The sequence below is a fragment of the Giraffa tippelskirchi genome, chromosome 8 (genome assembly GCF_054371585.1).
Source record: "Giraffa tippelskirchi isolate mGirTip1 chromosome 8, T2T-mGirTip1v1.2.pri, whole genome shotgun sequence".
Lineage (NCBI taxonomy): Eukaryota > Metazoa > Chordata > Mammalia > Artiodactyla > Giraffidae > Giraffa > Giraffa tippelskirchi.
Window position 1 is genome coordinate 9,557,842 of NC_137282.1, and position 17,083 is coordinate 9,574,924.

The following is a 17,083-nucleotide window of genomic DNA, read 5'->3' on the forward strand; positions in this document are numbered from 1 at the left end:
TCAGGGTTTAGACACACAAGAGTTTGGTGTTATCTCCATAGACAAACACATCATTATGGCTGCCTGCTAAATCGCTTCAGTCATGTCCGACTCCTGGCAACCTCATGGACTGTAGCCCATCAGGCTCCAGTGTTCATGGGATTCTCCAGGCAGGAATACTGGAGTGGGTAGCCATATCCTACTCCAGAAGAACTGCCCAACCCAGGGATTGAACCCACGTCTCTGACATTGCCTGCCCTGGCGGGTGGGTTCTTTACCAGTAGCACCACCTGGAAAACACTTCATTATGGTTCCTGTGGCTCAGATGGTAAAGAAGATGGCAAAGACTGCAATGCAGCCAAATAAATATGAAAAAAATTTGTGCATGCTATTTATTCAAACAGTGCTACTGTATTTAGGTGGCTAAGTTGGAAAAGAATTCGCCTACAATGCGGGAGACCTGGGTTCGATCCCTGGGTTGGGCTGGGAAGATCCCAGTACTCTTGTGTGGGGGGGGATCCCAGTATTCTTGGGGAGAAAATCCCCCCACTCCAGTATTCTTGCCTGGAGAATGCCTATGGACAAAGGAGCCTGGCCGGATATGGTCCATAGGGTCGCAAAGAGTCGGATGCAGCTAAGCACAGCACAAAGTAAATGCCAGGTAGACATGGACAAGTGAGCAGCAAGCACTAACCGCAAAATTCTGCATCATGAATCATCCCAATTCTTATTATCTTTTTAGAAATAAGACACTGGTGAAAAGTTGCTATACTTGGGAAAGGACAGAGCACTATTTCTACCTCAATACTTTTCTGAGAAAAAGAGAGTTAAAACTGAGCAGAGATTAAAAGCTTGAACGGTGAGAGAGTCTAACGTTAGGGACACAGGAGGGAGAAAAGGAGAATTAGCCATGGAAGAAGGATGAAGGGAGGTGACAGGCGTGCAGCTGTGCGGGGTCAGAGGTGACAGTGCTACAGAGGTGTGGGGAGACAGGCAAACCCACTTCCCTGCCCAGAAGGCATGGCTCTTTCCCATTCTTGCAGCCCTTTTTCAGGAGAGTTTGCAACGGCAGAGCAACGTAAGAAGACAGCCTTTGGTCTTGTGTGTTTCTCCTTGGACAGAGGATTCCAAGCAGGAGTCCCTCCCCTGCCAGAACTGATGATGAGAAGATAGAAGTTCAGTGGGGTCACTATGCAGGGCATCTCGGCCAGAGGCTGCCAGGCTCACGTGCCTGTGTCCACAGGACCCAAGGTCCTCGGAGGAGGAATAGAGAACACATGAAAAGCTTCCCATTCGATATCAAACAAAAATATATTGTGGCCTCAAGCCAGTAGATATTCTGGGACCAGCCTTTATTCCAGCCCCTTACAGGGAACCAGCTGGAAGTCTTTTTGAAGAGCTGGACTATTCAACCTCTGAGATGAAGGATCTGCTATTTAATGGGGAGGTGACTTTTCAGTGCAGAGGTGGAACACAAAGTCCTTGGCTTGTTCTCCAGGAATTCTCATACATTCTTGATATAATAGGCTTAGTAGAGAGAGACCTATCAAGGAACAAGTTTTTCAAAATATTGTTTTTGATGTGGACCATTTTTAAAGTCTTTATTGAATTTGTTACAATATCGCTTCTGTTTTATGTTTTGGTTTTTTTGGCCACGAGACGTGGGATTTTAGCTCCCGGATCAGGGTGCTAAAACCTGTACCCCCTATATTGGAAGCTAAAGTCTTAACCACTGGATTTCTAGGGAAGTCCCTGGGAGCAAATATGTTTTAAGTGTAACAATAAATAGGTATATAGACAGGCAGATTTGAGGAGTAGGAGACAGAATTCTGTATCCCCAGGGTAGCCAACACCTTCTGATGAAAAGTGAAAAGGAAATACTTGAATTCTTGTTTCCTAGCCAGGATGGATTTCTGTTGACAAACTAGAGAAAACAGTGTCAGATAGTTTTAGGTATTTAATTTGACTCTGAGTAGAGGAAGGCTCAAGTATGGTGAGGGAAGGGCTAGATTGCAGGGTCTGCCACTAAACTTGGCACCATCACACGTGTGCCCACCTCAGGTCTTCTTATTCCAATCTGTCTGGATTCCAGTCTCTCTATAGTATTTGGGGACCCAAGGCATCAGATGGATAAATTCAGGGCGGGGCCCGACAACAAAGGTCAAAAGACATGAGTTCAAGTTCATGTGATTCTGCAAATTGCTAAAATTCTTTGCATCTCAGTTCACAAACCTGAAAAATGAAATGGTCCCCATGTGCCTTGGGGTTGTCACCAAGATTGAATGAGTCAATACATGAGAAAATCTTGGTAAACTCTACAAGCACCAGGAAAGGGGCTTTTAAAAAATTTGCTGGTATATGGTTGCTTTACAATGTTGTGTTAGCTTCTACAGTACAATGAAGTGAGTCAGCTAGCTATATGTACACGTATATCCCTTCCCTCTTGGACGTCCCCCCACCCCATCCATCCCATCCCCCCTAGGTCATCACAGAGCACCAAGCTGAGCTCCCTGTGCTATGCAGCAGACTCCTATTAGCTATCTATTTCACACGTGGTAGCGTGTATATGTCAATCCTAATCTCCCATCCACCCCACACAATCCTTTCCCTGCTCCTTGTGTCTCCACGTCTGTTCTCTACATCTGTGTTTCTAGTCCTGCTCTTAAAATAGGCTCATCTGTACCATTTTTTTCTAGGTTCTACAAATAGGGATTAATTTACTGTATTTGTTTTACTTTCTGACTTACCTCACTCTGTAAGACAGATTCTAGGTCCATCCACATCTCTACAAGATTTTAAAGCACCAGTGGCTCTTTGGAAACATTCCAGCTTGACAAAAATCAAATCACTAACATTGTCACCAAAAGCACTGGGAAATTGTCCTTTCCTGGTGGCTTAGCGGTAAAGAATCTGCCTGCAATGCAGGAGTTATAGAAGACACAGGTTCGATCCCTGGGTCAGGAAGATCCCCTGGAGAAGGGCATGGCAAGCCACTCCAGTATTCTTGCCTGGAGAATCCCATGGACAGAGTAGCCTGGTGGGCTATAGTTTATGGGGTTGCAAAGAGTCAGACACGACTGAAGCGACTTAGCACAGCACAGCACAGGGAGATAACTTATGAAACAAATGTTTGAGAATGTGATTGATTGTAACTTTCAATTAATAAATTATTGAAGTTATTTTTTACAAGAAATAAAAATAAAGCACAATTGGCTAGAAGGAAATCTCAAAATTCAGAATCCAGCCTCCAGGAATGCAAAGGGCCACCATGTCCTGAAGGAAGAAGTCATACCATTAGCTTCATTTCTAAAACAACAAAGATCTTTAGTACTGAGTTTATTGACAGGTTAGTGAGGAATTCTGCTAGGAATGATGTTGCAGTGAAGTGAAAGTCGCTCAGTCGTGGCCGACTCTTCGCGACCCCGTGGACTATACAGTCCATGGAGTTCTCCAGGCCAGAATACTGGAGAGGGAGCCTTTCCCTTCTCCAGGAATGATGTTGAGAAGCTGACAATTTCTCATTTCTCATTCACATTCATTAGTCAAGATGAAGATACTGCTGATGTTTGCCTACTAATAGTGAGACTGGTCACCCAATCTGTGACACAGTGTTTCCCTTATAAAAACCTTAAGGAAACTCCTCAGAAGAAGTTCACATTTTCCATCTGTTCTACTGACTGCCCAAGTTGCACATAAAATGAAGGCAAACTATCTGTGATTGCAGCTTATTTCAAGATTGATGGTCATTTATAAAATGATTGACACTGGGTAAGCTATTTAACTGCTTTATATCTGTTACTTCTTTCATTGGCAAAACAATTAATAAATGACACAACCAAGAATGTTGTGGTGAGAATTAAATACGATGACACCATGAAGTCCAGGCTACTAAGTGCTAATAAGGCTAATAACACAGAGGATTTTTACCATCAACTTCCTGCCCTTCCTTCCTCCACTTACTGCTCAGAAGTTACATGTCAATGAGCTACAGAATTTAGAGCAAATTTGATTGCATACACTCTTCTAAAAGTTGCAGGTTGTAGTTGGTCTTTTCTTTTTTAATCTTTCCTTCCGAATATCTTTTCACCTCTCCATTGACACACAAAATTGTGAAATCCACAATGTTTGGGCCATGATATATATTTCCTATTTCGTGGACCTTGAAAGTCAGAATTGTCTTTTCCAAATGGAGTTTTTAGGATTTCTTGTGAAATGTCCCCCAAATCTCCTTAATCAGGATATTTCCATTTTAATATCAAATTTTTAATCGATCCAGAACAATAGCAATCACAAAATGACAGATTGACTCTGAGTATCTCAAACTATTTGCTATTTTTTTTCCTGTTTAAAAATAAAGTCTTCAATAGGATAGTCAAAGCTATGGTTTTCCAGTAGTCATGTATGGATATGAGAGTTGAACCATAAAGAAGGTTGAGTGCTGAAGAATTGATGCTTTCAAACTGTGGTGCTGGAGAAGACTCTTGAGAGTCCCTTGAACTGCAAGGAGATCCAACTAGTCAATTCTAAAGGAAATCAATCCTGATTATTCATTGGAAGGATTGATGCTGAAGCTCCAATACTTTGGCCACCTGATGCAAAGAGCCAACTCTTTGGTAAAGACCGTGATGCTGGGAAAGATTGAGGGCAGGAGAAGGGGACAACAGAGGATGAGATAATTGGAGGCATCACTGATTCAATGGACATGAGTTTGAGCAAGCTCCCAGAGATAGTGAAGGACAGGGAAGCCTGGTGTGCTCCAGTCCATTGGGTCACAAAAAGTCGGACATGACTGAGTGACTGAACAACAAAATACGTACAATCGAATCACATTGTTGTGCAGCAGAAATTAACACAACATTGTAAATCAACTATGCTTCAGCAAAATAAATTAAAAAAAAAAAAAAAAGAATGGTCTGGGGTATAGAGAAGTGTCCTGGCAGGCACCCACTGGGAGAGTGGGAGAGGACTGCTGGAGGGGTGAATGTGGAGAATAGTGTTAGGCTTTGCTAATTCACTGTATTTTGACATTCTTAGCTTGTGTTCAAGCGTTTGGGCACTGGCCAAGAAATGGGGCCTTAGTGACCAGCATGGGCTCAGAAATGAGGTCCCAGCATCCACTGTGGTCTTCACCTTGGTGAGTAAGAAGTCCACAAATATTTTTAGGACAGAGTCAGGGGATTCCTGACAAGGGAGCCATGGGACCCCGGGAGGCATTGGGGGCTGAGAGTCCCTTCTTCACAAGGCTCTGCTGCCTTCTCGTATTAAGTCTTTTAGAATCTTACAATATTTGGGGGAGGGGCATAAAAATCAACACACAAGAAATCATTTATGAGCGTTTGATGACAACATATGAATATGATGAGTAAGATTCTAAAAGTTATACAGTTAAGCAAAATATTAAAGAATTCTGTTGTTAAGAAGGTTTCTCCCATAAAGTTGGAATCTTATGAATCAGATTACATATTCTGAGATCTATTGTATTGATACCAACCAGGGTCTTTGGCCTTCCCCAATCAGTAGAAACTGGCCAAAAGCCAGACAAAAAAACTCAGACAAGGCTTTACTGGGGCCCCTGTTAAAGGGATCAGGGAGGAGGCAAAAACAAGTAACAGGTTCCCTCGTTTGCTCCCTGAAGGCGGGCAAGCCGGTTCCTTATATGGGGTAAAGGCGGGACCTTATGTGGTGTTGTGTGCAGGGCCCATGTACATGTACGGGACCCTGCTTTTGCTCTGGACACCCTGTTTTGCCTCCCAGCTCTTCAGAAGTGGCAGTTGGATTTTTGGGTCTTTCTGTATCTTTTGTCCATAATTTGCCCCAACTGCACATGCATGCAGTTGTTTTTAGTCCCATATAATTTCTTTGTATTTTGTTGCTGGAAGAGCTGTTTATCCAGGTGCAAGCACTGCAGGAAAGCATCCTAGGTCCCAGCCTGTCTCAGTATTCGTTGAATGAAACATTAAGTGAAACTTTTTCGGCCTATTCTCTGCATCCACCACCACCTTCCCAGTCCTGGTAATCCCCCAAATCCCATGATCCTTTGCCTCCCTCATCTCAGGGGAGCAGGGATCCATTGCTTCTAGATCCTGTTCCATTTTGCTTCCTCCAAGCTCTGGTCAAACATAGGGCAGCCTTAGTGATGATCCCAAATATTCAACTAAACTTTGCCAGAGGAAGTTGGGGAAGGGATGACCATTCAGTCATTTCAGTCACTCTGGTTGTTCTGCATTTGCTTTAGGAAGTGAGACCCAAACATTTCGAGGTAGAAGGAAGAATACTGCCATCAGTGAAGCAAGGTCCCCCAACCACTTTATAGCTCATTGCAAACACTGCTTAGAAATATAAACATGAAGGTGGGCGGATAAGCTGAAAGATGAGGACTGACATTCATGTACTACTATAAATAAAGCAGACAGCTAGTAAGGACCTACCGTGCAGCACAACGAACGCAATACTCTGTAATGACTTATATGGGAAAAGAATCTTTAAAAGGGTGGATATATGTAAAGGTATAACTGGTTCACTTTGCTGTATACCTAAAATGAACACAACATTGTAAATCAACTATACTCCAATAAAAATTTTAAAAAGAAAGAAATATAAACATTGTTACACAGGACTTAATTTTCCCCACTTTCCTTCCAAATCAGTGGTAATGTACCAGTCCCCAATGCTCAATTTGGAGAGATTCAATGAACTCGTACATGGAAAATGAATCACATCACAGTTACTTCCTGAGCCCTTCCGAAGCTGTTAAGCCTCAATATATATGTTTTTAATATTAGTTGATGTGGATTTAATAGAAACCAAGTATCCTAGTTAATTAAACGTGTTGCTCAGAATATTTTCAAAGCTTAATTTGAAGTCATATTCAACGGCTTTGGGCACCCTTTTCATATTGCTGGAGTATTATCAGTTCTTCTTGGATGAGTAATAAACACTAGGAAATAGACAGTGAAGAGTGTGTGTGTTTCTCATTTTCCCAGTACTAGCAAATTACAAAAGAAAACAAAAATAGTGAATCTTTAGGAGCTGTCTTCCTGGTAATACATACAATTTCTCTTTCCCTCTCTTAAAGAAGCCATAACAAAGCTCCAATAAAGCAAGTCTGGGAAGCCCATTTACTGTGCTGGACCCCTAGAGATTTGATACCTGCCCGAATATAACTGGTAATGTTTGCAGACACTTTTGTTCATTACGATTGGGCAAGAGGTGGGTTGCTATGATTTTGAGAGATATGCTAGACGTTCTAAACGCACAGGATAGTCTCTGTGACAAAGAAGTATTCTGAGCAAAATGGTAATGGTGCTGAGGTTGAGAAACCCTGCTGTCGGGAATCCATTTGTTGAGCATAAGATGTCCCGGATGTGTGAAGGGCAGCATCTGCTAGAGAAAAGACGGCTTCCTCTCCTGAAGTGTGAGCATGCTCCAGGGTCTGCAGCCACACGCACAAGCAGTGGCCAAAGCCCAGCTTCCTTCCCTGGCTTCCTCCGCTGTTCCCGAGCATGTTGATAACTCCTACCTCTGAGCCAGCTCGCTTAGCGACAGACACTACAGAAGGTCCTCGCGTTACGATTTCTCACCTTTCCCGTGGTGCGAAAGCAACACACAGTCAGTAGAAAACTTAGAACTGTGATCTTTTCCCAGGCTAGCGATCTGTGGTAAGACCCTCTCTGGCGTCGGTGAGCAGCCCAGGGAGCCACGGCTCCCACCCCACCACGAGGTAAACAATCCATATGTTTGTTATCCTTCCGTACCTGGACAAGCATGCTGTTTCCCACTGAAAACAGTATTCAATAAATTATATGAAAGAGTCAAAATTTTATTATAAAATAGGCTTTCTGTTAGATGACTTTTGCCCAACTGTAGGCTAGTATAAGTGTTCTGAGCACCTTTAATTAGACCAGGCAAGGCTAAGATGTTTAGTAGGTGAGATGTTTCAAATCCACTTTAAAACATTTAAAATTTTCAACTTACAATGAGTTGATTGGGATATAAACCCATTGTAAACTGAGGAATATCTGAAATGTAATGTGATGTAAATCAAACCTACATTATTAATCTTAATTAACCAAGCTACATACATGTGTAAATTTTTTTCAGCTTTATCTCTCCACTTAGACAATATGTACCTTCTCTTTCTGACCTAACAAGATAGTGTCTCCCCATGACCCAGCACGGAGCTAGCCTAAAATAAGTTTTCAGCGCATACTTGTTTGTTGATGGAAAGGCATATACTTAACTGCATATGCTAATTCACTTAAATCTACAGATATCTGCTCCCTTAAATAAAGCACAAAACCAAAATAATCTAGTCACAGTGGAAGATATTTAAACAAAACAAAACAAAACAAAACCCAAAACATGTGATTAGATTGAGAGACATAATCTCACAATATTTGAAAACCTGGCAGAAGAAATCACTTATTCATTCATCAAACACTTAGAGAACAACTACTAGGTGATTGCCTGTTGGCAAACACAGAGAATAATGAATAGTTTTCCTGTGTGAGTCACAAAGTCGCAACAGATAAGAGGGCAAATAAACCACCAGTTAGATGGAAGTGTGATCATACATAGGTGGGTGCAAATGTTGTGAGAGCCTAAGGGGGTGGGGTCTGCCCTTTGGATCTGGGAGACAGCTGAGGATATTAGGTAGGATGGGCAGAAATGTTCCAACTGAATAACAGCACAAAGGGACTATATTTTTGGCAGAGAAAAAAAAAACAAAGATGAAGGGACATAAACACATGGCGAGGTCAGGCAGTTACTAGTCTGGTAAAATGGAACTGTCACATGAGTTGGGGTGGTGGGAAAGCTGAAATTACAAATCAAGAATGGCGAGTGAAGAGCCATATAAACCATACCGACAGCTTTGGGGTTTTGTGTGTGTATGTGTGTGCTTAGTCTCTCAATCACATAGCCCACCAGGCTCCTCTGTCCATGGGAGTCTCCAAGCAAGAATACCACAGTGAGTTGCCATGCCCTCCTCCAGGGGATCTTCCCAATCCAGGAATCAAGCCCATGTCACCTGCAACTTCTGCATTGCAGAGGGGTTCTATACCACTGAGCCACTGGGGAAGCCCAGGTTTTTGTCTATAGTCAGGGTGGCAGAAGGGGAGCTCTCCTTCCACAGGTTCAAGGTCTTACGGGTGATGCTGCGGCAGTTTGCATCTGGAGAAAGCTTTGGAGGCTGGGGAGGGGTTTGATGGGTAAGGGAGCTAAATTTCAACCAAGAAACATCAGCTTGTTTAAATAGACATCGAACCTGCAGGTCTAGAGGGTTCTGCGCTCTATGTCACGGTAGACAGTCAAAGAGGGATAATGAAGACAGAGCAGTGTCACTGGCCGAGCTTTCTTTCACGAGCACCTGTGCTTTCCTATGACAGGAATTCACGCAGATGCCTGTCTGCTGGGAAGTGGGCTCAGGGGTGAACGGAGGCTGCAGAATCCACTCTCTGTTTGCTGTCAATCCCCTTCTGCTTTCTGTCTCCCCTTGATAAAACGAATAAAGCAAGCTGGAGCTACTGGGCTTCAAAAAGCTGCACAGAAATGTAGGGATGCATAAAAGATCGTAGACGTGGGTGAGATGTGGCAGTCACCCTGCTCCGTCACTTGTTTGGGCTTTCTGCCAAGCACTCTGGTGACGTCACTTTTCTCTCTTCATCGAGAAGGAAGTCTTCATTTCTTCTTTTACCTCCCTATCCTTCTTTGAAAAATTAGCAGTTTTAAAAAAATTATAAAAATAATATACACTTATTAGTGGGCAACTTGAGATACCCAGAAGAAAGATAAAGAAATAATAAATATCACTCATATTCCCAACTTCCAGAGACAATCAGTGTTCAGATTTGAGGGACACAGGATCATTGGATGAAGGCTTCATGTTCTAGTGCAGATAATGACCAAAGCGAATTTGATCGTTTTGTATTTTACTGGAAACCCTATCACTACATAGGGTCCGTAGGCTGGAAGGAAAGAAAAAGGTATCCCTGCTATTAGAAGATTTTTTTCCTACCTTTGTTCAGGTCACCTAACACCAGGCAGTGATGAGTTACCCCAATAAAGCGTGTACTAACTCTCAAAGTGAGGCCTTTGGTACATCTTCAGAAAATGATAGTAAGGAAGTGGACTGGCTGTGAAGTCACTCCTTTCACCCTTTGGTGAAAGAGTATGAGTCCTTGGCTCTGAATTTAAGGTTCCGGGATGGAACACAGTGGCTGTTGAGGACCCAATGACTGCCTGGTCACCATTTCACATGGTCGTCGGTCAATAATGTCAAGTATCATAGGCCCATTTTATACAGATGGGGATTTTTTTCTTCCTTTTTATTGCAGCCTGAAGAGAAGGCACGTGAAGAATTGATCTTCAGTTGTTAAATGGGATTCCTTTCATTCAGTCACTGATAGATTTGGGAGATCATGTTCCCTCCATAATGCCTGATGACTTCTGGAGCCATCTCTTTCACTCATTCAGATCAAATTATTTCCCCGTTAGACACAAAATCACTGAGTGAGATCCGCCGGAATCAAGATGAGCTATTATCGCTCTCTTAGTTTATCTGCTGGGGAGACCTGTGGTTCAGTCAGTTACCAGTGGCTCTGAGAAACCTTGAGCTACTCACTGCTGGGTGTGGGCAGCTCCTGGCATTGCAGCGGGCATCAACCTTCACAGCAGGACTCATAGAGCTTTCCCCTCCCATGTACCTTCCCAGCTTGATTTGTCTAAAATTCTTTGCTTTGGTGGTACAGGAAGTCCCATGTTCAATGTGAAGAAGAATTAAAAAACAAATGAAGAGATACAGGGAGAAGGCAGGAAGCAGCCCTTTTGTGCCCATATTGTGTGTCCTCGGTCTCTTCTCACCCAGGTCTTTAAACATCAGTGGACTGAGCTACAAATAATGCCTGGACACAGTCAGGCAGTCCATGAGGTCACAAAGAGTCCGACACAACTGAGTAACTAAACAGCAACAAATGGTCAGCAACAACATCCTAGCTCCCTGTTTGTCCGTGATTTTCTTACCCTTTCTTTCCTGACATGGTGGCCCTTTGTCCCAGCCGCTGGCTTTGCTCGCTGATTCTGGCTGCTCCTCTGATCAGTGATTAGAATCCCCCTTTGATACACTGAATCTGGGAATCTGGCTCTTTTTCTAGTCTCTCCATTCATTCTGCACTGCTTGGTGGTATTAGATAGAGAACTGTTCACTCCAACCCTAAAATCCTACAGCTGGGTTCCAGGGATATTCCACCTCAAGCTCAAGGTTACCCCCCACCCACTATCTCATAGAGCATCACTGGGGGAAATGACATTAGCAGCGTTTTTACCACTTCATTACTGGGCATTATCTCACCCTTCACTTAACCAGTGAAATCACCGGTCCACTCCTGGGGGTCAGGCTCAGTAAGGAACAGGCGGAGTTCACCCTTATTCATAAGAAAGAGGGCTTGGTACAGGGATACAGACAGAGGTTGTGAGTAGTGGGGGGTGGGGTGGAGATGAGGGACGTTCTCTCTGACTGCTTCTGTTGCTTCAGTGAAATGGGAAGCTATCACCAGTTGGGCAAGAGGAAGGTGGAGGAGGTTTGGAGGCTTGAGGAAAGAGAAGGAATGAAATAGTCACCTTGGAGAGCTGGGGAACAAAAAGTAGCGTGACTCCCAGACAGCACGAAGGGTCACATTGAGATCTGTGAACATAAATTGAAAGTGAGATCAGTCAGCATGTTTCAAGGGCTTTTGTTTTAGCCAGGTTCATCTGCTTGATGCAGGTGCTGAATAGACAGTCCAGTTGAACAAAAGATGGGATTTGATGCAAAGTGATTATAATCATGTGTCAAAAGGAAGAAGGGTCAAGACAGTTGAAGGTCAAGGAAGGGAGTGGTTATTCTAAGCTGGGTTGGGGAAGGTATGAGAGTAGGTGTGGAAAGAGAGACTACAAACATGCTAAGACCAGTGGCTTGCAAGGAGTAAGCACACGGGAAATTGTGACCTGAAATATGCTGCTTGGCACTCATATGATGGAAGTTTAATTATTGATACTGTTGAAGTCCAAGATGTATTGAATTTGAGGTGCTTACACGATATTCAGGTTGAGATCACCAGAAGTGGTTGGCAAAATGGATCAGGAAGGTTGGGGCTGAAATATGGGGTTTGGTATTCAAAGTAGGCATTTATTGAAACCATGGAGATGAGTAGTCGGAAGTGTCCAGGAGACCAGAGAGGGAGAAGGTACTGACTTCTCTTGTCTGTTGGTCTGGAAAAGAGACCAGGCTTTTCTGTCATACCGAGAAGCAGAAGCAAGACTGTCAAACACCTTTGGAGGTGTAGCCATCTGTCCACGTGTATTAGTCCATGACGTCACGAAGATGGAGACAAGGTCCCCTCGGGCAGGGATCCTGAGGGAACTTACATGAATTATGGGTTTGGGGAGTGGGGTGAATTTGTAGTCTTTGGGCTCTAAGCTTTCATTTTCAAACTTCACTCTTTGCAATGTTTCACCAAAAAGACTCAGTGACTTTTCACCTTTCCAGAAATTACACATTTTATCAGCAAAATCACTCATCAAAATTGCCCATCCAGAAAGAGAAAACCCCTGAGAAGCCTTAGATGTGACTTTCTGTTCCCTGGTGATGGAAAGCAAAGTGCTCTTTGGGCAAAGGGACCCAGTGAGAGTCCTGCAATTAGACAAGGCTTGAAGCACTAGAGATTTTTAGAATATTCTGTTGCAATAGAACTCAATTTTTTATTGATCTCCTTTAGGAAAAAAGCTAATTACTTTTGATTCTCTTGACTAAATTGCCAGGAGTATGTTTTCTCAAGCCTATTGCTTCCAAGTACATTTAAAAGCATTGAACTTTCAGTTGAGTTTATTGTCTGCCTCAATGCCAGATAGCCTTGCATTTTTTAATCCGAAATGAAGTCACCAGTAATGACACCCTTCTCATTGTTCTACCATTGCAATGTTTGAAAGGAAGTGTGGCAACTTTGAGACAGGGCGAATGGCTGAGCCCAGCTTATGGGGATGAAACCCACACTCTACAACTTCTTCCTCAATGACCTTCAAATATCCACGTGACTGAGAGTCACACGGGGTCTCTTTAAAACAGTTCCCTGGGTTCCATTCCCAGAGAGTCTGGTTTAGCAAATCTGAAGTAGGTCCTCTGAATTTGCATTTCTTTCAAACTCACAGTTGATGCTAATCTTGCTGGTCCGAGGACCACACTTTGAGAATTGCTGTCTACACCCCTCTAGGGAGAATAGAACTTTCATTGTCTTGTCTGCAGGGCTTAACCCTCAACAGAACCCTGGGGTTAGACCCTGAATTCTGGTATCCATGTGTATTAGTTTACTCAGGCCACTATAACAGAGTAGTCCAGACTGGGGGCTTTAACAACAGAAATTGATTGTCTCACAGTTCTGAAGATGGGAACTCTGAGATCAAGATGTGGGCAGGATTGGTTTCCTCGGAGGTCTCTTTCCTTGCCTTTTACAATAGATGAATGTCTTTCCCTTGTGTCTTCACATGGTCTTTCCTCTGTTTGTATCTCTTCTTATAAGGGCACAACTTGTTAATGACCTCATTTTAACTAAACTACTTTAAGGACCAGTCTCCAAATATAGTCACATTCTGGGATTCTAAGAGTGAAGACTTCAACATATGACTTTGGGGGCAAAATTTAGCCCATAATAGCACCCCTCTGTGGTGTTAGCTCCATGAAAACCGAGCCTTTTTCACAAATGTTGCTGTGAAAGGACAGACCTCTTGGTGATCTCTGCAGATTCTAGGGGGAAGGGTCACCTGGATAGCTGAGAAGGGACCCAGGGCTGTCTGGGCAGAGAGATGGACAGAGTCAGCTTCATGCTGAAAATCTGTGTGGTCAGGTTCAGTTCTGGGGCTTCCAGCCCAACTTTCCTTTTTCTGAATGTTTATTGGAGTACAGTTGCTTTATCATGCTGTGTTAGTTTCTACTGTACAGCAAAGTGAGTCAGCCATACATTTACATATATCCCCTCATTTTTGGTTTTCCTTCCCATTTAGGTCACCACAGAGCGTGAGTCGAGTTCCCTCTGTGATACGGTAGGTTCTCAACAGTTATCTATTTTATACCCAGCACCAGTAGTGCGTATATATCAGTCCCAGTCTCCCAGTTCAGCCCACCCAGCTCAGCTTTTCTAAAAGCTTGCCTTCCTCTCAGCCTGCGCTTTGCTAGCTTCATCCACTCAGTTCATGTTTCCTAAGTGCCTATCACAGGCCAGGCTGTATTCTAGGAGCTAGGATGCAGCAGTAAACAAAGACACCCCTGCTCCCCTGGGGCTTACAGTCTGGCAGGGAGACAGACCATCAACAAGTCCATCGGCGGCTGTGAGGTCAGATAGCGGGACATCTAGAGTAAAACAAGAGAAAGGGGGTGATGGAGGCTGAGAAACGACCCTCTGATGCCACCCCTGCAATTTCAGGAATCTGATACTCTCTCTCACTTCTTCAGGTGAAGCACAGTCGAAGGGATAAAAAAATTCTATATATGGAAAAACCTGGAGCAGCCTAGCTCTGAAAAAGTACAATAAAAATACAGAACGTGCTTTCAGGCTAAGCCCCCTTGTTCTCTTCCTCAGAACATTCAAAGCCTTTGTTTTAGGCTTGAAGTTAAAATCATTTGAGGAGGATCCTCTTGGAGAATCTGGCTTCCCAGGTGATGCTAGTGGTAGAGTGGTCCAGAATCCACCTGTCAAGGCAGGAGAGGCAGGAGACGTGGATTCAATCCCTGGGTCATGAAGATGCCCTGGAGGAGGAGATGGCAACTCGCTCCTATATTCTTGCCGGGAGAATCTCATGAACAGAAGAGCCTGGCTGCCTACAGTCCATAGGGTCACAAAGAGTCAGACACAACTGAGCGACTGAGCCCTGTTGGAGAATCCAGTGCAATCTCTGAATGTTTTACCTAGGAAAATGTACGTGAGTTTTCGCAGCAATTTCATGGATAGCTTTAGGGACTTTGCAGATTTTCTGAAGTCTTCTGTGGACTCAGATTAGAGACCTCTCTATGGTCATACGAAGGATAATTAGAGCTACAATTTTTGAGCATTTACTTGGTGAGCTGTGTGCTAAAGCCATTCAATGCACTGTTTCATCTAATCCTCCCGAGAGAACCACCTATAACTATCATTATCCTGCAAGCTTACTAAAGATGAGGAAACCCAGGCTCTAATGTGAAAAGCAATGTTGTAGAATAGTTAGTGATGGAACCAAAGTGTGATTCAAGGAGCCAAGAATCCTAGTCATAGTCACACCTGGCCTCTGCTTTTTCTTCTTTAACTTCTTGTTTTGAAATACGTACAGTTTTACAGAAGAGTAATAAAGACAGTACAGAAATATCTCATAAAACCTTCACTCAACATGGTTTTAGTTAACATGTCATGTAACTGTGCTAGATTTATTAAAAAACAAAATGAACAAGCAAACAAAAAACCAATGACACTGATCAGCTTACTTAAGAACCCCAGAAGGGACTTCCCTGATGCTCCAATGGTTAGGACTCCACACTTCCAGTATAGCAGGGGTAAGTTTGATCCTTGGTCAGGGAACTAAGATCTCACATGCGCCGTGGCATGGCCAAAAATCAATAAATAAAGAAGAAAAGAAAATGTATGACTGACTGAAAAGAAAAAATAGAAGAAAACAAGGGAAACTTCCAGATAGTCACAGAAGGGCAGGCACAACTGAATAATCGATTGAATTCTCTGTGAGGTTTCACTGAATGACATCAGGGTATTGGGGATTCACCATGATGATTGCATAATATCAAGAGAAGTTTAAAGAGATTCAGTATTCTCTTTTGGAATTAGTAGAAGTTTCTAGAACTTGCCTCTTGACAGTACTATTTGGGAGCACAGGATACAAGAAACTTAAAGGTATCTGAGAGAGAGAGAGAGAAATAGAATGTGAGAGAAGTTGTAAGTGGTCCAGGATGGGGGCTCTGGAACAGGCTGTCTGGACTGAATTTATTAACTCTGTAACTTTTGGCATGTTATTTATCATTTTAGTAACTCCATTTTCTCACCTATAAAAGAAGAAAAATTGTCCTACTTCAAACTCTTATTGAGAGTAACTGAGTTAACATATATTGGAGGCACTTATAACAGTGCCTAGAATATAGTGGATTTGTAATAAATTTTAGTTATGGTAATAATAATAATATAATAGATGTATATAATATGAATTACATAGAAATAATAATATAATATAGTATCAATAGCTTATCATGGACACTCTCAAAGTCCAGCATGAGTTCCTTTGTCATTTCTTTATATTTCTCTCTGGATCTCTGATAAGTCCACTGGAATAAACCTTGAGTGGACACCCAAGGTGTCCACGGGTCCCATGTTGATTGATCAACCCCTTCCCCTTCTTTTCCTTCACACTTCTCCTTTCATCATCTCAGCTTTATTCTACCGAAATTACCAACTCTAGGGCCCTAGTATTAACATACATTTTTCACCTTGGAGCAATGACAAGATAAACAGAAGTCTCTTTCATTGATTTTCTCTTGGAATGACTTTAAAATGTTATTAAATTAAAAGAAATTGTTTGCCTCAAATAAAGAGGTAATACACTGAAGGGAAGAAAGGGTGACCTTTTCACTCTATCCACTAGTATAATTTTTTGAGCTTTACAACCGTGGAGACCTACTCTGTCTCCCAGTTATTACACAGAGCTGAATGGAAGGAGTTTTTGCATCAGTGCACCTTAAATGTCAGACAGGATGTAGCCACAGGGGAAGTGTAGCAAAGACAAGGCTCTATCGTCTTGGCCATGTTCTCCTTCTGAACTCAGGGTGTAGGGTGTGCAAGCTTGGATTCTGAGACTCCTGGGCCTGGTGGTGGGAAAATCCTGCCTTTGTGCTGCGGGAGGAAGAGAAGCAGCTTCCCTTGGAGAAGGAGCATCATTTCCTCCCCAATCCTGGGAGTTGTTGGTTCTCTCCATCTTCTTGTCCAATTTACTGTTTCCTCACTGAGGAAAGAATGCAGTTTTTCCCCTTACTGCTTCTGGTAAGGACCATGAAGGCTCTGAGATTTCCTCTTGCTTTCAAGTCAACAACTTCTACCATTTCATA

At 42.9% G+C, this 17,083-nt stretch overlaps 1 long non-coding RNA gene across 1 annotated transcript; it reads right to left on the bottom strand.

The window, feature by feature from the left end:
• Window positions 1-7,785: 7,785 nt before the first annotated feature.
• Window positions 7,786-15,714, bottom strand: LOC145518769 (uncharacterized). The gene is made up of 2 exons (XR_014063280.1): window positions 15,461-15,714; window positions 7,786-11,659 (listed from the first exon to the last, which is right to left on the bottom strand). It is a non-coding gene; the product is annotated as an uncharacterized LOC145518769 (long non-coding RNA).
• Between the last annotated feature and the right edge of the window lie 1,369 nt (window positions 15,715-17,083).